General features: G+C 37.4%; 8 non-coding genes across 8 annotated transcripts; all 8 read right to left on the minus strand.

Moving 5' to 3' along the window:
- Positions 1-18,664: 18,664 nt before the first annotated feature.
- On the minus strand, positions 18,665-18,738 carry TRNAN-AUU (transfer RNA asparagine (anticodon AUU)). The gene has a single exon. It is a non-coding gene; the product is annotated as a tRNA-Asn (tRNA).
- A 370-nt stretch (positions 18,739-19,108) lies between these two features.
- On the minus strand, positions 19,109-19,271 carry LOC135007790 (U1 spliceosomal RNA). The gene has a single exon (XR_010207712.1). It is a non-coding gene; the product is annotated as a U1 spliceosomal RNA (small nuclear RNA).
- A 152-nt stretch (positions 19,272-19,423) lies between these two features.
- LOC135007694 (U1 spliceosomal RNA) lies at positions 19,424-19,587 on the minus strand. The gene has a single exon (XR_010207620.1). It is a non-coding gene; the product is annotated as a U1 spliceosomal RNA (small nuclear RNA).
- A 671-nt stretch (positions 19,588-20,258) lies between these two features.
- LOC135007796 (U1 spliceosomal RNA) lies at positions 20,259-20,421 on the minus strand. The gene has a single exon (XR_010207718.1). It is a non-coding gene; the product is annotated as a U1 spliceosomal RNA (small nuclear RNA).
- A 152-nt stretch (positions 20,422-20,573) lies between these two features.
- On the minus strand, positions 20,574-20,737 carry LOC135007732 (U1 spliceosomal RNA). The gene has a single exon (XR_010207656.1). It is a non-coding gene; the product is annotated as a U1 spliceosomal RNA (small nuclear RNA).
- Positions 20,738-21,408: 671 nt separating this feature from the next.
- On the minus strand, positions 21,409-21,571 carry LOC135007775 (U1 spliceosomal RNA). Its single transcript, XR_010207698.1, has one exon. It is a non-coding gene; the product is annotated as a U1 spliceosomal RNA (small nuclear RNA).
- Positions 21,572-21,723: 152 nt separating this feature from the next.
- Positions 21,724-21,887, minus strand: LOC135007695 (U1 spliceosomal RNA). Its single transcript, XR_010207621.1, has one exon. It is a non-coding gene; the product is annotated as a U1 spliceosomal RNA (small nuclear RNA).
- A 671-nt stretch (positions 21,888-22,558) lies between these two features.
- LOC135007803 (U1 spliceosomal RNA) lies at positions 22,559-22,721 on the minus strand. Its single transcript, XR_010207725.1, has one exon. It is a non-coding gene; the product is annotated as a U1 spliceosomal RNA (small nuclear RNA).
- Positions 22,722-22,803: the final 82 nt, after the last annotated feature.

The following is a 22,803-nucleotide window of genomic DNA, read 5'->3' on the forward strand; positions in this document are numbered from 1 at the left end:
TGGGATTGAACCACCAACCTTTTGGTTAATAGCCTTACACACTAACCAATTGCACCACAGAGAAAAAGTACATACTGACAAAGGCTAATAAGCATTCATCAAGAACGTTTCCTAGAAAAACTTTAAAAAGTCAATAATCTGGAGAGTTTTTGTAAGATGTTTCTTCCATCAACCAATGAAGAAACACATTGGTACTTTCCCATGATGAGTAAGTGCTTCAGGATCTCTTGCACTTACATGTGCAGCAGAGTACTGCAATGGAAGCATGCTGGGCCCATAACCCAGAGATAGGCAGATTGAAACTATCCTTTGCTATATGCATTTTTTTTGTTAATTAAACTAATCCAAAACTGGGATTGATATTTTTGCTCTTTTATTTTTACTTAAAGTACAATAACTTTTACCATTTTAATTTGTTTTAATAGTATATTGACAGTATTGTTTTCTTTCAAAAATCCACTTTATTTTCTTTACCCTATTATTAAAATGGTAATTGACAAAAACAAACTACATTGTCACCAGAAGAGCAATACAAAATGTACAAGTGATATATTAAAATCATCTTTCCAGCTTGAATTTCAATGATGCATTGGGGCAACGATTTTGTGAGAAACATCTTCACCCTTAAATAAAGATTTTCTTAATTCCTTACCTGTGTGCTAATTAGATATCACCTTGTTTTCACATTAAACAGACTTCCACATGAGAAAGCAGCAAGGATGCAGTGGCGTTAATGTTTCCTGGTGTCAACCTGTATTATTTCAGTAGACATTGAAATGAGGATGCATCTTGCTGCCTTTCCAATGAAGCAAGTTTAATTTAGTAATAGGTGAAAAACCATCCTTACAAAGGTGTTAATCAGAGACTTGGCTTTGTGGACACTTTTCAGAGAACAAATTTGTTAGCATAAAAATAAAGCCAGAAAATGAAGAGCTGTTTAATCACTCAATTGGATTTTTCTGCCAGCATATTTTTTTTCTCTGCAACCCACTGCTAAATTGTGCTTCCTAGCTGTTTTTATAAAATCACTGAATCAAATCTAACTCTGATTACATCAGAGAAGGCCAGGTACCCTACACCGTAACAGGGGGTTTGAAATTTTGACTTGTCTACTTAAAGATCACCAAAATCTGATAACAAGGGAAATTAGGTCCCTGGGTGGGATTGAACCACCAACCTTATGGTTAATAGCCGTACATACTAACTGATTGCGCCACAGAGACACTTTGCAAAAGTCCGTACTGACAAAGGCTAATAAGCATTCATCTAAAACGTTTCCTAGAAAAACTTTAAAAAGTCAATAATCTGGAGAGTTTTTGTAAGATGTTTCTTCTATCAACCAACGAAGAAACACATTGGTACTTTCCCATGATGAGTGAGTGCTTCAGGATCTCTTGCACTAACATGTGCAGCAGAGTACAGCAATGGAAGCATGCTGGGCCCATAACCCAGAGGTAGGCAGATTGAAACTATCCTCTGCTATATGCATTTTTTTTTGTTAATTAAAGTAATCCAAAACTGGGATTGATATTTTGGCTCTTTTATTTTTACTTAAAGTACAATAACTTTTACCATTTTAATTTGTTTTAATAGTATATTGACAGTATTGTTTTCTTTCAAAAATCCACTTCATTTTCTTTACCCTATTATTAAAATGGTAATTGACAAAAACAAACTACATTGTCACCAGAAGAGCAATACAAAATGTACAAGTGATATATTAAAATCATCTTTCCAGCTTGAATTTCAATGATGCATTGGGGCAACGATTTTGTGAGAAACATCTTCACCCTTAAATAAAGATTTTCTTAATTCCTTACCTGTGTGCTAATTAGATATCACCTTGTTTTCACATTAAACAGACTTCCACATGAGAAAGCAGCAAGGATGCAGTGGCGTTAATGTTTCCTGGTGTCAACCTGTATTATTTCAGTAGACATTGAAATGAGGATGCATCTTGCTGCCTTTCCAATGAAGCAAGTTTAATTTAGTAATAGGTGAAAAACCATCCCTACAAAGGTGTTAATCAGAGACTTTGCTTTGTGGACACTTTTCAGAGAACAAATTTGTTAGCATAAAAATAAAGCCAGAAAATGAAGAGCTGTTTAATCACTCAATTGGATTTTTCTGCCAGCATATTTCTTTTTCTCTGCAACCCACTGCTAAATTGTGCTTCCTAGCTGTTTTTATAAAATCACTGAATCAAATCTAACTCTGATTACATCAGAGAAGGCCAGGTACCCTACACCATAACAGGGGGTTTGAAATTTTGACTTGTCTACTTAAAGATCACCAAAATCTGATAACAAGGTCAATTAGGTCCCTGGGTGGGATTGAACCACCAACCTTTTGGTTAATAGCCGTACATACTAACTGATTGCGCCACAGAGACACTTTGCAAAATTTCATACTGACAAAGGCTAATAAGCATTCATCTAAAACGTTTCCTAGAAAAACTTAAAAAAGTCAATAATCTGGAGAGTTTTTGTAAGATGTTTCTTCTATCAACCAACGAAGAAACACATTGGTACTTTCCCATGATGAGTGAGTGCTTCAGGATCTCTTGCACTAACATGTGCAGCAGAGTACAGCAATGGAAGCATGCTGGGCCCATAACCCAGAGGTAGGCAGATTGAAACTATCCTCTGCTATATGCATTTTTTTTTGTTAATTAAAGTAATCCAAAACTGGGATTGATATTTTGGCTCTTTTATTTTTACTTAAAGTACAATAACTTTTACCATTTTTTTTTTTAATAGTATATTGACAGTATTGTTTTCTTTCAAAAATCCACTTCATTTTCTTTACCCTATTATTAAAATGGTAATTGACAAAAACAAACTACATTGTCACCAGAAGAGCAATACAAAATGTACAAGTTATATCTTAAAATCATCTTTCCAGCTTGAATTTCAATGATGCATTGGGGCAACGATTTTGTGAGAAACATCTTCACCCTTAAATAAAGATTTTCTTAATTCCTTACCTGTGTGATAATTAGATATCACCTTGTTTTCGCATTAAACAGACTTCCACATGAGAAAGCAGCAAGGATGCAGTGGCATTAATGTTTCCTGGTGTCAACTTGTATTATTTCAGTAGACATTGAAATGAGGATGCATCTTGCTGCCTTTCCAATGAAGCAAGTTTAATTTAGTAATAGGTGAAAAACCATCCTTACAAAGGTGTTAATCAGAGACTTGGCTTTGTGGACACTTTTCAGAGAACAAATTTGTTAGCATAAAAATAAAGCCAGAAAATGAAGAGCTGTTTAATCACTCAATTGGATTTTTCTGCCAGCATATTTTTTTTCTCTGCAAACCACTGCTAAATTGTGCTTCCTAGCTGTTTTTATAAAATCAATGAATCAAATCTAACTCTGATTACATCAGAGAAGGCCAGGTACCCTACACCGTAACAGGGGGTTTGAAATTTTGACTTGTCTACTTAAAGATCACCAAAATCTGATAACAACATCAATTACATCCCTGGGTGGGATTGAACCACCAACCTTTTAGTTAAAAGCCATACACACTAACTGATTGCGCCACAAAGACACTTTGCGAAAGGGCATACTGACAAAGGCTAATAAGCATTCATCTAAAACGTTTCCTAGAAAAACTTTAAAAAGTCAATAATCTGGAGAGTTTTTGTAAGATGTTTCTTCCATCAACCAACGAAGAAACACATTGGTACTTTCCCATGATGAGTGAGTGCTTCAGGATCTCTTGCACTTACATGTGCAGCAGAGTACAGCAATGGAAGCATGCTGGGCCCATAACCCAGAGGTAGGCAGATTGAAACTATCCTTTGCTATATGCTTTTTTTTTGTTAATTAAAGTAATCCAAAACTGGGATTGATATTTTGGCTCTTTTATTTTTACTTAAAGTACAATAACTTTTACCATTTTAATTTGTTTTAATAGTATATTGACAGTATTGTTTTCTTTCAAAAATCCACTTAATTTTCTTTACCCTATTATTAAAATGGTAATTGACAAAAACAAACTACATTGTCACCAGAAGAGCAATACAAAATGTACAAGTGATATATTAAAATCATCTTTCCAGCTTGAATTTCAATGATGCATTGGGGCAACGATTTTGTGAGAAACATCTTCACCCTTAAATAAAGATTTTCTTAATTCCTTACCTGTGTGATAATTAGATATCACCTTGTTTTCGCATTAAACAGACTTCCACATGAGAAAGCAGCAAGGATGCAGTGGCGTTAATGTTTCCTGGTGTCAACTTGTATTATTTCAGTAGACATTGAAATGAGGATGCATCTTGCTGCCTTTCCAATGAAGCAAGTTTAATTTAGTAATAGGTGAAAAACCATCCCTACAAAGGTGTTAATCAGAGACTTGGCTTTGTGGACACTTTTCAGAGAACAAATTTGTTAGCATAAAAATAAAGCCAGAAAATGAAGAGCTGTTTAATCACTCAATTGGATTTTTTTTGCCAGCATATTTTTTTTCTCTGCAACCCACTGCTAAATTGTGCTTCCTAGCTGTTTTTTATAAAATCACTGAATCAAATCTAACTCTGATTACATCAGAGAAGGCCAGGTACCCTACACAATAAGAGGGGGTTTGAAATTTTGACTTGTCTACTTAAATATCACCAAAATCTGATCACAAGGTCAATTACGTCCCTGGGTGGGATTGAACCACCAACCTTTTGGTTAATAGTCGAACACACTAACCGATCGCGCCACAGAGACACTTTGCAAAAAGTACATACTGACAAAGGCTAATAAGCATACATCTAGAACGTTTCCTAGAAAAACATTAAAAAATAAATAATCTGGAGAGTTTTTGTAAGATGTTTCTTCCATCAACCAACGAATAAACACATTGGTACTTTCCCATGATGAGTGAGTGCTTCAGGATCTCTTGCACTTACATGTGCAGCAGAGTACAGCAATGGAAGCATGCTGGGCCCATAACCCAGAGGTAGGCAGATTGAAACTATCCTCTGCTATATGCATTTTTTTTTGTTAATTAAAGTAATCCAAAACTGGGATTGATATTTTGGCTCTTTTATTTTTACTTAAAGTACAATAACTTTTACCATTTTAATTTGTTTTAATAGTATATTGACAGTATTGTTTTCTTTCAAAAATCCACTTCATTTTCTTTACCCTATTATTAAAATGGTAATTGACAAAAATAAACTACATTGTCACCAGAAGAGCAATACAAAATGTACAAGTGATATATTAAAATCATCTTTCCAGCTTGAATTTCAATGATGCATTGGGGCAACGATTTTGTGAGAAACATCTTCACCCTTAAATAAAGATTTTCTTAATTCCTTACCTGTGTGCTAATTAGATATCACCTTGTTTTCACATTAAACAGACTTCCACATGAGAAAGCAGCAAGGATGCAGTGGCGTTAATGTTTCCTGGTGTCAACCTGTATTATTTCAGTAGACATTGAAATGAGGATGCATCTTGCTGCCTTTCCAATGAAGCAAGTTTAATTTAGTAATAGGTGAAAAACCATCCCTACAAAGGTGTTAATCAGAGACTTTGCTTTGTGGACACTTTTCAGAGAACAAATTTGTTAGCATAAAAATAAAGCCAGAAAATGAAGAGCTGTTTAATCACTCAATTGGATTTTTCTGCCAGCATATTTCTTTTTCTCTGCAACCCACTGCTAAATTGTGCTTCCTAGCTGTTTTTATAAAATCACTGAATCAAATCTAACTCTGATTACATCAGAGAAGGCCAGGTACCCTACACAATAAGAGGGGGTTTGAAATTTTGACTTGTCTACTTAAATATCACCAAAATCTGATCACAAGGTCAATTGCGTCCCTGGGTGGGATTGAACCACCAACCTTTTGGTTAATAGTCGAACACACTAACCGATCGCGCCACAGAGACACTTTGCAAAAAATACATACTGACAAAGGCTAATAAGCATACATCTAGAACGTTTCCTAGAAAAACATTAAAAAATAAATAATCTGGAGAGTTTTTGTAAGATGTTTCTTCCATCAACCAACGAATAAACACATTGGTACTTTCCCATGATGAGTGAGTGCTTCAGGATCTCTTGCACTTACATGTACAGCAGAGTACTGCAATGGAAGCATGCTGGACCCATAACCCAGAGGTAGGCAGATTGAAACTATCCTTTGCTATATGCATTTTTTTTTGTTAATTTAAGTAATCAAAACTGGGATTGATATTTTTGCTCTTTTATTTTTACTTAAAGTACAATAACTTTTACCATTTTAATTTGTTTTAATAGTATATTGACAGTATAGTTTTCTTTCAAAAATCCACTTAATTTTCTTTACCCTATTATTAAAATGGTAATTGACAAAAAAAACTACATTGTCACCAGAAGAGCAATACAAAATGTACAAGTGATATATTAAAATCATCTTTCCAGCTTGAATTTCAATGATGCATTGGGGCAACAATTTTGTGAGAAACATCTTCACCCTTAAATAAAGATTTTCGTAATTCCTTACCTGTGTGCTAATTAGATATCACCTTGTTTTCACATTAAACAGACTTCCACATGAGAAAGCAGCAAGGATGCAGTGGCGTTAATGTTTCCTGGTTTCAACCTGTATTATTTCAGTAGACATTGAAATGAGGATGCATCTTGCTGCCTTTCCAATGAAGCAAGTTTAATTTAGTAATAGGTGAAAAACCATCCCTACAAAGGTGTTAATCAGAGACTTGGCTTTGTGTACACTTTTCAGAGAACAAATTTGTTAGCATAAAAATAAAGCCAGAAAATGAAGAGCTGTTTAATCACTCAATTGGATTTTTTTTGCCAGCATATTTTTTTTCTCTGCAACCCACTGCTAAATTGTGCTTCCTAGCTGTTTTTTATAAAATCACTGAATCAAATCTAACTCTGATTACATCAGAGAAGGCCAGGTACCCTACACAATAAGAGGGGGTTTGAAATTTTGACTTGTCTACTTAAATATCACCAAAATCTGATCACAAGGTCAATTACGTCCCTGGGTGGGATTGAACCACCAACCTTTTGGTTAATAGTCGAACACACTAACCGATCGCGCCACAGAGACACTTTGCAAAAAGTACATACTGACAAAGGCTAATAAGCATACATCTAGAACGTTTCCTAGAAAAACATTAAAAAATAAATAATCTGGAGAGTTTTTGTAAGATGTTTCTTCCATCAACCAACGAATAAACACATTGGTACTTTCCCATGATGAGTGAGTGCTTCAGGATCTCTTGCACTTACATGTGCAGCAGAGTACAGCAATGGAAGCATGCTGGGCCCATAACCCAGAGGTAGGCAGATTGAAACTATCCTCTGCTATATGCATTTTTTTTTGTTAATTAAAGTAATCCAAAACTGGGATTGATATTTTGGCTCTTTTATTTTTACTTAAAGTACAATAACTTTTACCATTTTAATTTGTTTTAATAGTATATTGACAGTATTGTTTTCTTTCAAAAATCCACTTCATTTTCTTTACCCTATTATTAAAATGGTAATTGACAAAAATAAACTACATTGTCACCAGAAGAGCAATACAAAATGTACAAGTGATATATTAAAATCATCTTTCCAGCTTGAATTTCAATGATGCATTGGGGCAACGATTTTGTGAGAAACATCTTCACCCTTAAATAAAGATTTTCTTAATTCCTTACCTGTGTGCTAATTAGATATCACCTTGTTTTCACATTAAACAGACTTCCACATGAGAAAGCAGCAAGGATGCAGTGGCGTTAATGTTTCCTGGTGTCAACCTGTATTATTTCAGTAGACATTGAAATGAGGATGCATCTTGCTGCCTTTCCAATGAAGCAAGTTTAATTTAGTAATAGGTGAAAAACCATCCCTACAAAGGTGTTAATCAGAGACTTTGCTTTGTGGACACTTTTCAGAGAACAAATTTGTTAGCATAAAAATAAAGCCAGAAAATGAAGAGCTGTTTAATCACTCAATTGGATTTTTCTGCCAGCATATTTCTTTTTCTCTGCAACCCACTGCTAAATTGTGCTTCCTAGCTGTTTTTATAAAATCACTGAATCAAATCTAACTCTGATTACATCAGAGAAGGCCAGGTACCCTACACAATAAGAGGGGGTTTGAAATTTTGACTTGTCTACTTAAATATCACCAAAATCTGATCACAAGGTCAATTACGTCCCTGGGTGGGATTGAACCACCAACCTTTTGGTTAATAGTCGAACACACTAACCGATCGCGCCACAGAGACACTTTGCAATAAGTACATACTGACAAAGGCTAATAAGCATACATCTAGAACGTTTCCTAGAAAAACATTAAAAAATAAATAATCTGGAGAGTTTTTGTAAGATGTTTCTTCCATCAACCAACGAATAAACACATTGGTACTTTCCCATGATGAGTGAGTGCTTCAGGATCTCTTGCACTTACATGTGCAGCAGAGTACAGCAATGGAAGCATGCTGGGCTCATAACCCAGAGGTAGGCAGATTGAAACTATCCTCTGCTGTATGCTTTTTTTTTTTAATTAAAGTAATCCAAAACTGGGATTGATATTTTGGCTCTTTTATTTTTACTTAAAGTACAATAACTTTTACCATTTTAATTTGTTTTAATAGTATATTGACAGTATAGTTTTCTTTCAAAAATCCACTTAATTTTCTTTACCCTATTATTAAAATGGTAATTGACAAAAAAAACTACATTGTCACCAGAAGAGCAATACAAAATGTACAAGTGATATATTAAAATCATCTTTCCAGCTTGAATTTCAATGATGCATTGGGGCAACAATTTTGTGAGAAACATCTTCACCCTTAAATAAAGATTTTCGTAATTCCTTACCTGTGTGCTAATTAGATATCACCTTGTTTTCACATTAAACAGACTTCCACATGAGAAAGCAGCAAGGATGCAGTGGCGTTAATGTTTCCTGGTTTCAACCTGTATTATTTCAGTAGACATTGAAATGAGGATGCATCTTGCTGCCTTTCCAATGAAGCAAGTTTAATTTAGTAATAGGTGAAAAACCATCCCTACAAAGGTGTTAATCAGAGACTTGGCTTTGTGGACACTTTTCAGAGAACAAATTTGTTAGCATAAAAATAAAGCCAGAAAATGAAGAGCTGTTTAATCACGCAATTTGATTTTTTTGCCAGCATATTTCTTTTTCTCTGCAACCCACTGCTAAATTGTGCTTCCTAGATGTTTTTATAAAATCATTGAATCAAATCTAACTCTGATTACTTCAGAGAAGGCCAGGTACCCTACACAATAACAGGGGGTATGAAATTTGACTTGTCTACTTAAAGATCACCAAAATCTGATAACAAGGTCAATTACGTCCCTGGGTGGGATTGAACCACCAACCTTTTGGTTAATAGCCGTACACACTAACTGATTGCGCCACAGAGACACTTTGCAAAAGTACATACTGACAAATGCTAATAAGCATTCATCTAAAACGTTTCCTAGAAAAACTTAAAAAAGTCAATAATCTGGAGAGTTTTTGTAAGATGTTTCTTCTATCAACCAACGAAGAAACACATTGGTACTTTCCCATGATGAGTGAGTGCTTCAGGATCTCTTGCACTTACATGTGCAGCAGAGTACAGCAATGGAAGCATGCTGGGCCCATAACCCAGAGGTAGGCAGATTGAAACTATCCTCTGCTATATGCATTTTTTTTTGTTAATTAAAGTAATCCAAAACTGGGATTGATATTTTTGCTCTTTTATTTTTACTTAAAGTACAATAACTTTTACCATTTTAATTTGTTTTAATAGTATATTGACAGTATTGTTTTCGTTCAAAAATCCACTTCATTTTCTTTACCCTATTATTAAAATGGTAATTGACAAAAACAAACTACATTGTCACCAGAAGAGCAATACAAAATGTACAAGTGATATATTAAAATCATCTTTCCAGCTTGAATTTCAATGATGCATTGGGGCAACGATTTTGTGAGAAACATCTTCACCCTTAAATAAATATTTTCTTAATTCCTTACCTGTGTGCTAATTAGATATCACCTTGTTTTCACATTAAACAGACTTCCACATGAGAAAGCAGCAAGGATGCAGTGGCGTTAATGTTTCCTGGTGTAAACCTGTATTATTTCAGTAGACATTGAAATGAGGATGCATCTTGCTGCCTTTCCAATGAAGCAAGTTTAATTTAGTAATAGGTGAAAAACCATCCCTACAAAGGTGTTAATCAGAGACTTTGCTTTGTGGACACTTTTCAGAGAACAAATTTGTTAGCATAAAAATAAAGCCAGAAAATGAAGAGCTGTTTAATCACTCAATTGGATTTTTCTGCCAGCATATTTCTTTTTCTCTGCAACCCACTGCTAAATTGTGCTTCCTAGCTATTTTTATAAAATCACTGAATCAAATCTAACTCTGATTACATCAGAGAAGGCCAGGTACCCTACACCATAACAGGGGGTTTGAAATTTTGACTTGTCTACTTAAAGATCACCAAAATCTGATAACAAGGTCAATTACGTACCTGGGTGGGATTGAACCACCAACCTTTTGGTTAATAGCCGTACACACTAACTAATTGCGCCACAGAGACACATTGCAAAAGTATATACTGACAAGGGCTAATAAGCATTCATCTAAAACGTTTCCTAGAAAAACTTTAAAAAGTCAATAATCTGGAGAGTTTTTGTAAGATGTTTCTTCCATCAACCAACGAAGAAACACATTGGTACTTTCCCATGATGAGTGAGTGCTTCAGGATCTCTTGCACTTACATGTGCAGCAGAGTACAGCAATGGAAGCATGCTGGGCCCATAACCCAGAGGTAGGCAGATTGAAACTATCCTTTGCTATATGCTTTTTTTTTTGTTAATTAAAGTAATCCAAAACTGGGATTGATATTTTGGCTCTTTTATTTTTACTTAAAGTACAATAACTTTTACCATTTTAATTTGTTTTAATAGTATATTGACAGTATTGTTTTCTTTCAAAAATCCACTTAATTTTCTTTACCCTATTATTAAAATGGTAATTGACAAAAACAAACTACATTGTCACCAGAAGAGCAATACAAAATGTACAAGTGATATATTAAAATCATCTTTCCAGCTTGAATTTCAATGATGCATTGGGGCAACGATTTTGTGAGAAACATCTTCACCCTTAAATAAAGATTTTCTTAATTCCTTACCTGTGTGATAATTAGATATCACCTTGTTTTCGCATTAAACAGACTTCCACATGAGAAAGCAGCAAGGATGCAGTGGCGTTAATGTTTCCTGGTGTCAACTTGTATTATTTCAGTAGACATTGAAATGAGGATGCATCTTGCTGCCTTTCCAATGAAGCAAGTTTAATTTAGTAATAGGTGAAAAACCATCCTTACAAAGGAGTTAATCAGAGACTTGGCTTTGTGGACACTTTTCAGAGAACAAATTTGTTAGCATAAAAATAAAGCCAGAAAATGAAGAGCTGTTTAATCACTCAATTGGATTTTTCTGCCAGCATATTTTTTTTCTCTGCAAACCACTGCTAAATTGTGCTTCCTAGCTGTTTTTATAAAATCAATGAATCAAATCTAACTCTGATTACATCAGAGAAGGCTAGGTACCCTACACCATAAGAAGGGGTTTGAAATTTTGACTTGTCTACTTAAAGATCACCAAAATCTGATAACAAGATCAATTACATCCCTGGGTGGGATTGAACCACCAACCTTTTAGTTAATAGCCGTACACACTAACTGATTGCGCCACAGAGACACTTTGCGAAAAGGCATACTGACAAAGGCTAATAAGCATTCATCTAAAACGTTTCCTAGAAAAACTTTAAAAAGTCAATAATCTGGAGAGTTTTTGTAAGATGTTTCTTCCATCAACCAACGAAGAAACACATTGGTACTTTCCCATGATGAGTGAGTGCTTCAGGATCTCTTGCACTTACATGTGCAGCAGAGTACAGCAATGGAAGCATGCTGGGCTCATAACCCAGAGGTAGGCAGATTGAAACTATCCTCTGCTGTATGCTTTTTTTTTTTAATTAAAGTAATCCAAAACTGGGATTGATATTTTGGCTCTTTTATTTTTACTTAAAGTACAATAACTTTTACCATTTTAATTTGTTTTAATAGTATATTGACAGTATTGTTTTCTTTCAAAAATCCACTTAATTTTCTTTACCCTATTATTAAAATGGTAATTGACAAAAACAAACTACATTGTCACCAGAAGAGCAATACAAAATGTACAAGTGATATATTAAAATCATCTTTCCAGCTTGAATTTCAATGATGCATTGGGGCAACGATTTTGTGAGAAACATCTTCACCCTTAAATAAAGATTTTCTTAATTCCTTACCTGTGTGCTAATTAGTTATCACCTTGTTTTCGCATTAAACAGACTTCCACATGAGAAAGCAGCAAGGATGCAGTGGCGTTAATGTTTCCTGGTGTCAACTTGTATTATTTCAGTAGACATTGAAATGAGGATGCATCTTGCTGCCTTTCCAATGAAGCAAGTTTAATTTAGTAATAGGTGAAAAACCATCCCTACAAAGGTGTTAATCAGAGACTTGGCTTTGTGGACACTTTTCAGAGAACAAATTTGTTAGCATAAAAATAAAGCCAGAAAATGAAGAGCTGTTTAATCACTCAATTGGATTTTTTTTTGCCAGCATATTTTTTTTCTCTGCAACCCACTGCTAAATTGTGCTTCCTAGCTGTTTTTTTATAAAATCACTGAATCAAATCTAACTCTGATTACATCAGAGAAGGCCAGGTACCCTACACAATAAGAGGGGGTTTGAAATTTTGACTTGTCTACTTAAATATCACCAAAATCTGATCACAAGGTCAATTACGTTCCTGGGTGGGATTGAACCACCAACCTTTTGGTTAATAGCCTTACACACTAACCAATTGCACCACAGAGACACTTTGCAAAAAGTACATACTGACAAAGGCTAATAAGCATTCATCAAGAACGTTTCCTAGAAAAACTTTAAAAAGTCAATAATCTGGAGAGTTTTTGTAAGATGTTTCTTCCATCAACCAATGAAGAAACACATTGGTACTTTCCCATGATGAGTGAGTGCTTCAGGATCTCTTGCACTTACATGTGCAGCAGAGTACTGCAATGGAAGCATGCTGGGCCCATAACCCAGAGATAGGCAGATTGAAACTATCCTTTGCTATATGCATTTTTTTTGTTAATTAAAGTAATCCAAAACTGGGATTGATATTTTTGCTCTTTTATTTTTACTTAAAGTACAATAACTTTTACCATTTTAATTTGTTTTAATAGTATATTGACAGTATTGTTTTCTTTCAAAAATCCACTTCATTTTCTTTACCCTATTATTAAAATGGTAATTGACAAAAACAAACTACATTGTCACCAGAAGAGCAATACAAAATGTACAAGTGATATATTAAAATCATCTTTCCAGCTTGAATTTCAATGATGCATTGGGGCAACGATTTTGTGAGAAACATCTTCACCCTTAAATAAAGATTTTCTTAATTCCTTACCTGTGTGCTAATTAGATATCACCTTGTTTTCACATTAAACAGACTTCCACATGAGAAAGCAGCAAGGATGCAGTGGCGTTAATGTTTCCTGGTGTCAACCTGTATTATTTCAGTAGACATTGAAATGAGGATGCATCTTGCTGCCTTTCCAATGAAGCAAGTTTAATTTAGTAATAGGTGAAAAACCATCCCTACAAAGGTGTTAATCAGAGACTTGGCTTTGTGGACACTTTTCAGAGAACAAATTTGTTAGCATAAAAATAAAGCCAGAAAATGAAGAGCTGTTTAATCACTCAATTGGATTTTTTTGCCAGCATATTTCTTTTTCTCTGCAACCCACTGCTAAATTGTGCTTCCTAGCTGTTTTAATAAAATCACTGAATCAAATCTAACTCTGATTACATCAGAGAAGGCCAGGTACCCTACACCATAACAGGGGGTTTGAAATTTTGACTTGTCTACTTAAAGATCACCAAAATCTGATCACAAGGTCAATTACGTCCCTGGGTGTGATTGAACCACCAACCTTTTGGTTAGTAGCTGTACACACTAACTGATTGCGCCACAGAGACACTTTGCAGAAGTAAATACTGACAAAGGCTAATAAGCATTCATCTAGAACGTTTCCTAGAAAAACTTTAAAAAGTCAATAATCTGGAGAGTTTTTGTAAGATGTTTCTTCCATCAACCAACGAAGAAACACATTGGTACTTTCCCATGATGAGTGAGTGCTTCAGGATCTCTTGCACTTACATGTGCAGCAGAGTACAGCAATGGAAGCATGCTGGGCCCATAACCCAGAGGTAGGCAGATTGAAACTATCCTTTGCTATATGCTTTTTTTTTGTTAATTAAAGTAATCCAAAACTGGGATTGATATTTTGGCTCTTTTATTTTTACTTAAAGTACAATAACTTTTACCATTTTAATTTGTTTTAATAGTATATTGACAGTATTGTTTTCTTTCAAAAATCCACTTAATTTTCTTTACCCTATTATTAAAATGGTAATTGACAAAAACAAACTACATTGTCACCAGAAGAGCAATACAAAATGTACAAGTGATATATTAAAATCATCTTTCCAGCTTGAATTTCAATGATGCATTGGGGCAACGATTTTGTGAGAAACATCTTCACCCTTAAATAAAGATTTTCTTAATTCCTTACCTGTGTGATAATTAGATATCACCTTGTTTTCGCATTAAACAGACTTCCACATGAGAAAGCAGCAAGGATGCAGTGGCGTTAATGTTTCCTGGTGTCAACTTGTATTATTTCAGTAGACATTGAAATGAGGATGCATCTTGCTGCCTTTCCAATGAAGCAAGTTTAATTTAGTAATAGGTGAAAAACCATCCTTACAAAGGTGTTAATCAGAGACTTTGCTTTGTGGACACTTTTCAGAGAACAAATTTGTTAGCATAAAAATAAAGCCAGAAAATGAAGAGCTGTTTAATCACTCAATTGGATTTTTCTGCCAGCATATTTTTTTTCTCTGCAAACCACTGCTAAATTGTGCTTCCTAGCTGTTTTTATAAAATCAATGAATCAAATCTAACTCTGATTACATCAGAGAAGGCCAGGTACCCTACACCATAAGAGGGGGTTTGAAATTTTGACTTGTCTACTTAAAGATCACCAAAATCTGATAACAAGATCAATTACATCCCTGGGTGGGATTGAACCACCAACCTTTTAGTTAATAGCCGTACACACTAACTGATTGCGCCACAGAGACACTTTGCGAAAGAGCATATGACAAAGGCTAATAAGCATTCATCTAAAACGTTTCCTAGAAAAACTTTAAAAAGTCAATAATCTGGAGAGTTTTTGTAAGATGTTTCTACCATCAACCAACGAAGAAACACATTGGTACTTTCCCATGATGAGTGAGTGCTTCAGGATCTCTTGCACTTACATGTGCAGCAGAGTACAGCAATGGAAGCATGCTGGGCTCATAACCCAGAGGTAGGCAGATTGAAACTATCCTCTGCTGTATGCTTTTTTTTTTTTATTAAAGTAATCCAAAACTGGGATTGATATTTTGGCTCTTTTATTTTTACTTAAAGTACAATAACTTTTACCATTTTAATTTGTTTTAATAGTATATTGACAGTATTGTTTTCGTTCAAAAATCCACTTCATTTTCTTTACCCTATTATTAAAATGGTAATTGACAAAAACAAACTACATTGTCACCAGAAGAGCAATACAAAATGTACAAGTGATATATTAAAATCATCTTTCCAGCTTGAATTTCAATGATGCATTGGGGCAACGATTTTGTGAGAAACATCTTCACCCTTAAATAAAGATTTTCTTAATTCCTTACCTGTGTGCTAATTAGATATCACCTTGTTTTCGCATTAAACAGACTTCCACATGAGAAAGCAGCAAGGATGCAGTGGCGTTAATGTTTCCTGGTGTCAACTTGTATTATTTCAGTAGACATTGAAATGAGGATGCATCTTGCTGCCTTTCCAATGAAGCAAGTTTAATTTAGTAATAGGTGAAAAACCATCCCTACACAGGTGTTAATCAGAGACTTGGCTTTGTGGACACTTTTCAGAGAACAAATTTGTTAGCATAAAAATAAAGCCAGAAAATGAAGAGCTGTTTAATCACTCAATTGGATTTTTTTTTGCCAGCATATTTTTTTTCTCTGCAACCCACTGCTAAATTGTGCTTCCTAGCTGTTTTTTATAAAATCACTGAATCAAATCTAACTCTGATTACATCAGAGAAGGCCAGGTACCCTACACAATAAGAGGGGGTTTGAAATTTTGACTTGTCTACTTAAATATCACCAAAATCTGATCACAAGGTCAATTACGTTCCTGGGTGGGATTGAACCACCAACCTTTTGGTTAATAGCCTTACACACTAACCAATTGCACCACAGAGAAAAAGTACATACTGACAAAGGCTAATAAGCATTCATCAAGAACGTTTCCTAGAAAAACTTTAAAAAGTCAATAATCTGGAGAGTTTTTGTAAGATGTTTCTTCCATCAACCAATGAAGAAACACATTGGTACTTTCCCATGATGAGTAAGTGCTTCAGGATCTCTTGCACTTACATGTGCAGCAGAGTACTGCAATGGAAGCATGCTGGGCCCATAACCCAGAGATAGGCAGATTGAAACTATCCTTTGCTATATGCATTTTTTTTGTTAATTAAACTAATCCAAAACTGGGATTGATATTTTTGCTCTTTTATTTTTACTTAAAGTACAATAACTTTTACCATTTTAATTTGTTTTAATAGTATATTGACAGTATTGTTTTCTTTCAAAAATCCACTTTATTTTCTTTACCCTATTATTAAAATGGTAATTGACAAAAACAAACTACATTGTCACCAGAAGAGCAATACAAAATGTACAAGTGATATATTAAAATCATCTTTCCAGCTTGAATTTCAATGATGCATTGGGGCAACGATTTTGTGAGAAACATCTTCACCCTTAAATAAAGATTTTCTTAATTCCTTACCTGTGTGCTAATTAGATATCACCTTGTTTTCACATTAAACAGACTTCCACATGAGAAAGCAGCAAGGATGCAGTGGCGTTAATGTTTCCTGGTGTCAACCTGTATTATTTCAGTAGACATTGAAATGAGGATGCATCTTGCTGCCTTTCCAATGAAGCAAGTTTAATTTAGTAATAGGTGAAAAACCATCCCTACAAAGGTGTTAATCAGAGACTTGGCTTTGTGGACACTTTTCAGAGAACAAATTTGTTAGCATAAAAATAAACCAGAAAATGAAGAGCTGTTTAATCACTCAATTGTATTTTTTTGCCAGCATATTTTTTTTATCTGCAACCCACTGCTAAATTGTGCTTCCTAGCTGTTTTTTATAAAATCACTGAATCAAATCTAACTCTGATTACATCAGAGAAGGCCAGGTACCCTACACAATAAGAGGGGGTTTGAAATTTTGACTTGTCTACTTAAATATCACCAAAATCTGATCACAAGGACAATTACATTCCTGGGTGGGATTGAACCACCAACCTTTTGGTTAACAGCCTTACACACTAACCAATTGCACCACAGAGACACTTTGCAAAAGTACATACTGACAAAGGCTAATAAGCATTAATCTAGAACGTTTCCTAGAAAAACTTTAAAAAGTCAATAATCTGGAGAGTTTTTGTAAGATGTTTCTTCCATCAACCAACGAAGAAACACATTGGTACTTTCCCATGATGAGTGAGTGCTTCAGGATCTCTTGCACTTACATGTGCAGCAGAGTACTGCAATGGAAGCATGCTGGGCCCATAACCCAGAGGTAGGCAGATTGAAACTATCCTTTGCTATATGCATTTTTTTTTGTTAATTAAAGTAATCCAAAACTGGGATTGATATTTTTGCTCTTTTATTTTTACTTAAAGTACAATAACTTTTACCATTTTAATTTGTTTTAATAGTATATTGACAGTATTGTTTTCTTTCAAAAATCCACTTAATTTTCTTTACCCTATTATTAAAATGGTAATTGACAAAAACAAACTACATTGTCACCAGAAGAGCAATACAAAATGTACAAGTGATATATTAAAATCATCTTTCCAGCTTGAATTTCAATGATGCATTGGGGCAACGATTTTGTGAGAAACATCTTCACCCTTAAATAAAGATTTTCTTAATTCCTTACCTGTGTGCTAATTAGATATCACCTTGTTTTCACATTAAACAGACTTCCACATGAGAAAGCAGCAAGGATGCAGTGGCGTTAATGTTTCCTGGTGTCAACCTGTATAATTTCAGTAGACATTGAAATGAGGATGCATCTTGCTGCCTTTCCAATGAAGCAAGTTTAATTTAGTAATAGGTGAAAAACCATCCTTACAAAGGTGTTAATCAGAGACTTGGCTTTGTGGACACTTTTCAGAGAACAAATTTGTTAGCATAAAAATAAAGCCAGAAAATGAAGAGCTGTTTAATCACTCAATTGGATTTTTCTGCCAGCATATTTTTTTTCTCTGCAACCTACTGCTAAATTGTGCTTCCTAGCTGTTTTTATAAAATCACTGAATCAAATCTAACTCTGATTACATCAGGGAAGGCCAGGTACCCACACCATAACCGGGGGTTTGAAATTTTGACTTGTCTACTTAAATATCGCCAAAATCTGATCACAAGGTCAATTACATCCCTGGGTGGGATTGAACCACCAACCTTTTGGTTAATAGCCAAACACACTAACCGATTGCGCCACAGAGACACTTTGCAAAAAGTTCATACTGACAAAGGCTAATAAGCATTCATCTAGAACGTTTCCTAGAAAAACTTTAAAAAGTCAATAATCTGGAGAGTTTTTGTAAGATGTTTCTTCCATCAATCAACGAAGAACATTCAAGCTGATTTCTTGCAGCAGCTGGGCACTGTAACAGCTCCAGAGCTGCTCTGTAAGGCAACTAAAAGGGTGTGGGCCCTGCAGCACTACCTGTAGTTCGCATTGTGCGTTGGAAGGCACAAAGTAAGCAGACGGGAGAAGTCAGGATAGTGCGCAAGGGCATAGAAAGGAGCGGCTCAAGAAAAGAGAAGTGGAAACAGACAGCAAACTGGGCTGGAGAGAGACCTGAGACAAAGAGATCTGAATTATACGAGAGCCGACCAGGGGAAACACAAATTATGCAGTCGAGTTTCCCACATTTGGGGAAATCGCTGGAGCAGCACACACAGAGTGCAATGGGTGAGCCTTGCCCTGGGAGAAGCACCTTCATGATCATAGTATCTCACCTGGCAGGTAAGTAGGAGTTGGGCAAGAGCTGAGGAGGGTCGCTGCTCGGGCACCCCCCTGTCAAGTGAAGGAGATCCAACTGAGGCAGCACAAGAGAACTCTCGAAAGAAGAACAAGGCTAGAGGAAGATCTGAGACACAGAAATCTGGCTTTTACCAGAGCTGACCAGAGGAAAGCACAAACACAGTCCCCCACTACCACAAATAATGCAGTCGAGTTTCCCACATTTGGGGAAATCACAGGGGTCAGCATACCCAGAATGCAATGAATGAACCTCACCCTGGGAGAACAATCTTCATGACCATGGTATCTCCTATGCAAAATAAGTATGATTTGGGATAGGGCTGGGGAGGGCCGCTGCTCAGGCACATCTCTGTCAAGTAAAGGAGATTCAACTGAGGCAGCACAAGGGAACTCTCATCTGGGGACAACAACTGCAGGGAGAACACATATTTTCAGATGAACATGGGAGGGCAGAAGGCTGCCTAATACTGAAGCACCCCCAAACAACAAACCAAATGCAACAACTAGTACAAGCATTCCTGGGGGAAGGCCTGCAGCAGATGGATTTGCATATGGTGATGTCATCCAAGCAGTGGGTCAAAGTTGGCTTCAACCCTCGTCTGCATATGAAAAGAGAAAAGGGGCGTGCAGGGCATGGCGGCCTTTTGCGGCGCTTGGATGACCCCTAGTTCGCATTAAACACCTCCACCCTACTTCGGTGTGGGGCTCATGTTGGCTATGCCCCAGCCCATGAAGCATTCAAGCTGATTACTTGCAGCAGCTGGGCACTGTAATAGCTCCAGAGCTGCTCTGTAAGGCAAGTAAAAGGGTGTGGGCCCTGCAGCACTACCTGTAGTTCGCATTGTGCATTGGAAGGCACAAAGTAAGCAGATGGGAGAAGTCAAGATAATGCGCAAGGGCATAGAAGGGAGCGGCTCAAGAAAAGAGAAGTTTAAACAGACAGCAAACTAGGCTGGAGAGAGACCTGAGACAAACAGATCTGAATTATACGAGAGCTGACCAGGGGAAACACAAATTATGCAGTCAAGTTTCCCACATTTGGGGAAATCGCAGGAGCAGCACACCCAGAGTGCAATGGGTGAGCCTTGCCCTGGGAGAAGCACCTTCATGATCATAGTATCTCACTTGGCAGGTAAGTAGGAGTTGGGCTTGAGCTGGGGAGGGTTGATGCTAGGGCACCCCCCTGTCAAGTGAAGGAGATCCAACTGAGGCAGCACAAGGGAACTCTCGAAAGAAGAACAAGGCTAGAGGAAGATCTGAGACAAATAAATCTGACTTTTACCAGAGCTGACCAGAGGAAAGCACAAACACAGTCCCCCACTACCACAAATAATGCAGTCGAGTTTCCCACATTTGGGGAAATCATAGGAGTCAGCATACCCAGAATGCAATGAATGAACCTCACCCTGGGAGAACAATCTTCATGACCATGGTATCTCCTATGCAAAATAAGTATGATTTGGGATAGAGCTGGGGAGGGCCGCTGCTCAGGCACATCTCTGTCAAGTAAAGGAGATTCAACTGAGGCAGCACAAGGGAACTCTCATCTGGGGACAACAACTGCTGGGAGAACACATATTTTCAGATGAACATGGGAGGGCAGAAGGCTGCCTAATACTGAAGCACCCCCAAACAACAAACCAAATGCAACAACTAGTACAAGCATTCCTGGGGGAAGGCCTACAGCAGATGGATTTGCATATGGTGATGTCATCCAAGCAGTGGGTCAAAGTTGGCTTCAACCCTCGTCTGCATATGAAAAGAAAAAAGGGATGTGCAGGGCATGGCGTCCTTTTGTGGCGCTTGGATGACCCCTAATTCACATTAAACATCTCCACCCTCCTTCGGTGTGGGGCTCATGTTGGCTATGCCCCAGCCCCTGAAGCATTCAAGATGATTTCTTGCAGCAGCTGGGCACTGTAACAGCTCCAGAGCTGTTCTGTAAAGCATGTAAAAGGGTGTGGGCCCTGCAGCACTACCTGTAGTATGCATTGTGCGTTGGAAGGCACAAAGTAAGCAGACGGGAGAGGTCAGGATAGTGCGCAAGGGCATAGAAGGGAGCGGCTCAAGAAAAGAGAAGTGGAAACAGACAGCAAACTAGGCTGGAGAAAGACCTGAGACAAAGAGATCTGAATTATACGAGAGCCGACCAGAGGAAACACAAATTATGCAGTCAAGTTTCCCACATTTGGGGAAATCGCAGGAGCGGCACACCCAGAGTGCAATGGGTGAGCCTTGCCCTGGGAGAAGCACCTTCCTGATCATAGTATCTCACCTGGCAGGTAAATAGGAGTTGGGCTAGAGCTGGGGAGGGTCGCTGCTCGGGCACCCCCCTGTCAAGTGAAGGAGATCCAACTGAGGCAGCACAAGGGAACTCTCGAAAGAAGAACAAGGCTAGAGGAAGATCTGAGACAAAGAAATCTGACTTTTACCAGAGCTGAGCAGAGGAAAGCACAAACACAGTCCCCCACTACCACAAATAATGCAGTCGAGTTTCCCACATTTGGGGAAATCACAGGGGTCAGCATACCCAGAATGCAATGAATGAACCTCACCCTGGGAGAACAATCTTCATGACCATGGTATCTCCTATGCAAAATAAGTATGATTTGGGATAGGGCTGGGGAGGGCCGCTGCTCAGGCACATCTCTGTCAAGTAAAGGAGATTCAACTGAGGCAGCACAAGGGAACTCTCATCTGGGGACAACAACTGCAGGGAGAACACATATTTTCAGATGAACATGGGAGGGCAGAAGGCTGCCTAATACTGAAGCACCCCCAAACAACAAACCAAATGCAACAACTAGTGCAAGCATTCCTGGGGGAAGGCCTGCAGCAGATTGATTTGCATATGGTAATGCCATCCAAGCAGTGGGTCAAAGTTGGCTTCAACCCTCGTCTGCATATGAAAAGAGAAAAGGGGCGTGCAGGGCATGGCGGCCTTTTGCGGCGCTTGGGTGACCCTTAGTTCGCATTAAACACCCCCACCCTCCTTCGGTGTGGGGCTCATGTTGGCAATGCCCCAGCCCCTGAAGCATTCAAGCTGATTTCTTGCAGCAGCTGGGCACTGTAACAGCTCCAGAGCTGCTCTGTGAGGCAAGTAAAAGGGTGTGGGCCCTGCAGCACTACCTGTAGTTTGCATTGTGTGTTGGAAGGCACAAAGTAAGCAGACGGGAGAAGTCAGGATAGTGCGCAAGGGCATAGAAGGGAGCGGCTCAAGAAAAGAGAAGTGGAAACAGACAGCAAACTAGGCTGGAGAGAGACCTGAGACAAAGAGATCTGAATTATACGAGAGCCGACCAGGGGAAACACAAATTATGCAGTCAAGTTTCCCACATTTGGGGAAATCACAGGGGCAGCACACCCAGAGTGCAATGGGTGAGCCTTGCCCTGGGAGAAGCACCTACATGATCATAGTATCTCACCTGGCAGGTAAGTAGGAGTTGGGCTAGAGCTGCGAAGGGTCGCTGCTCGGGTACCCCCCTGTCAAGTGAAGGAGATCCAACTGAGGCAGCACAAGGG

This window comes from Pseudophryne corroboree, unplaced genomic scaffold (genome assembly GCF_028390025.1).
Source record: "Pseudophryne corroboree isolate aPseCor3 unplaced genomic scaffold, aPseCor3.hap2 scaffold_221, whole genome shotgun sequence".
NCBI lineage: Eukaryota > Metazoa > Chordata > Amphibia > Anura > Myobatrachidae > Pseudophryne > Pseudophryne corroboree.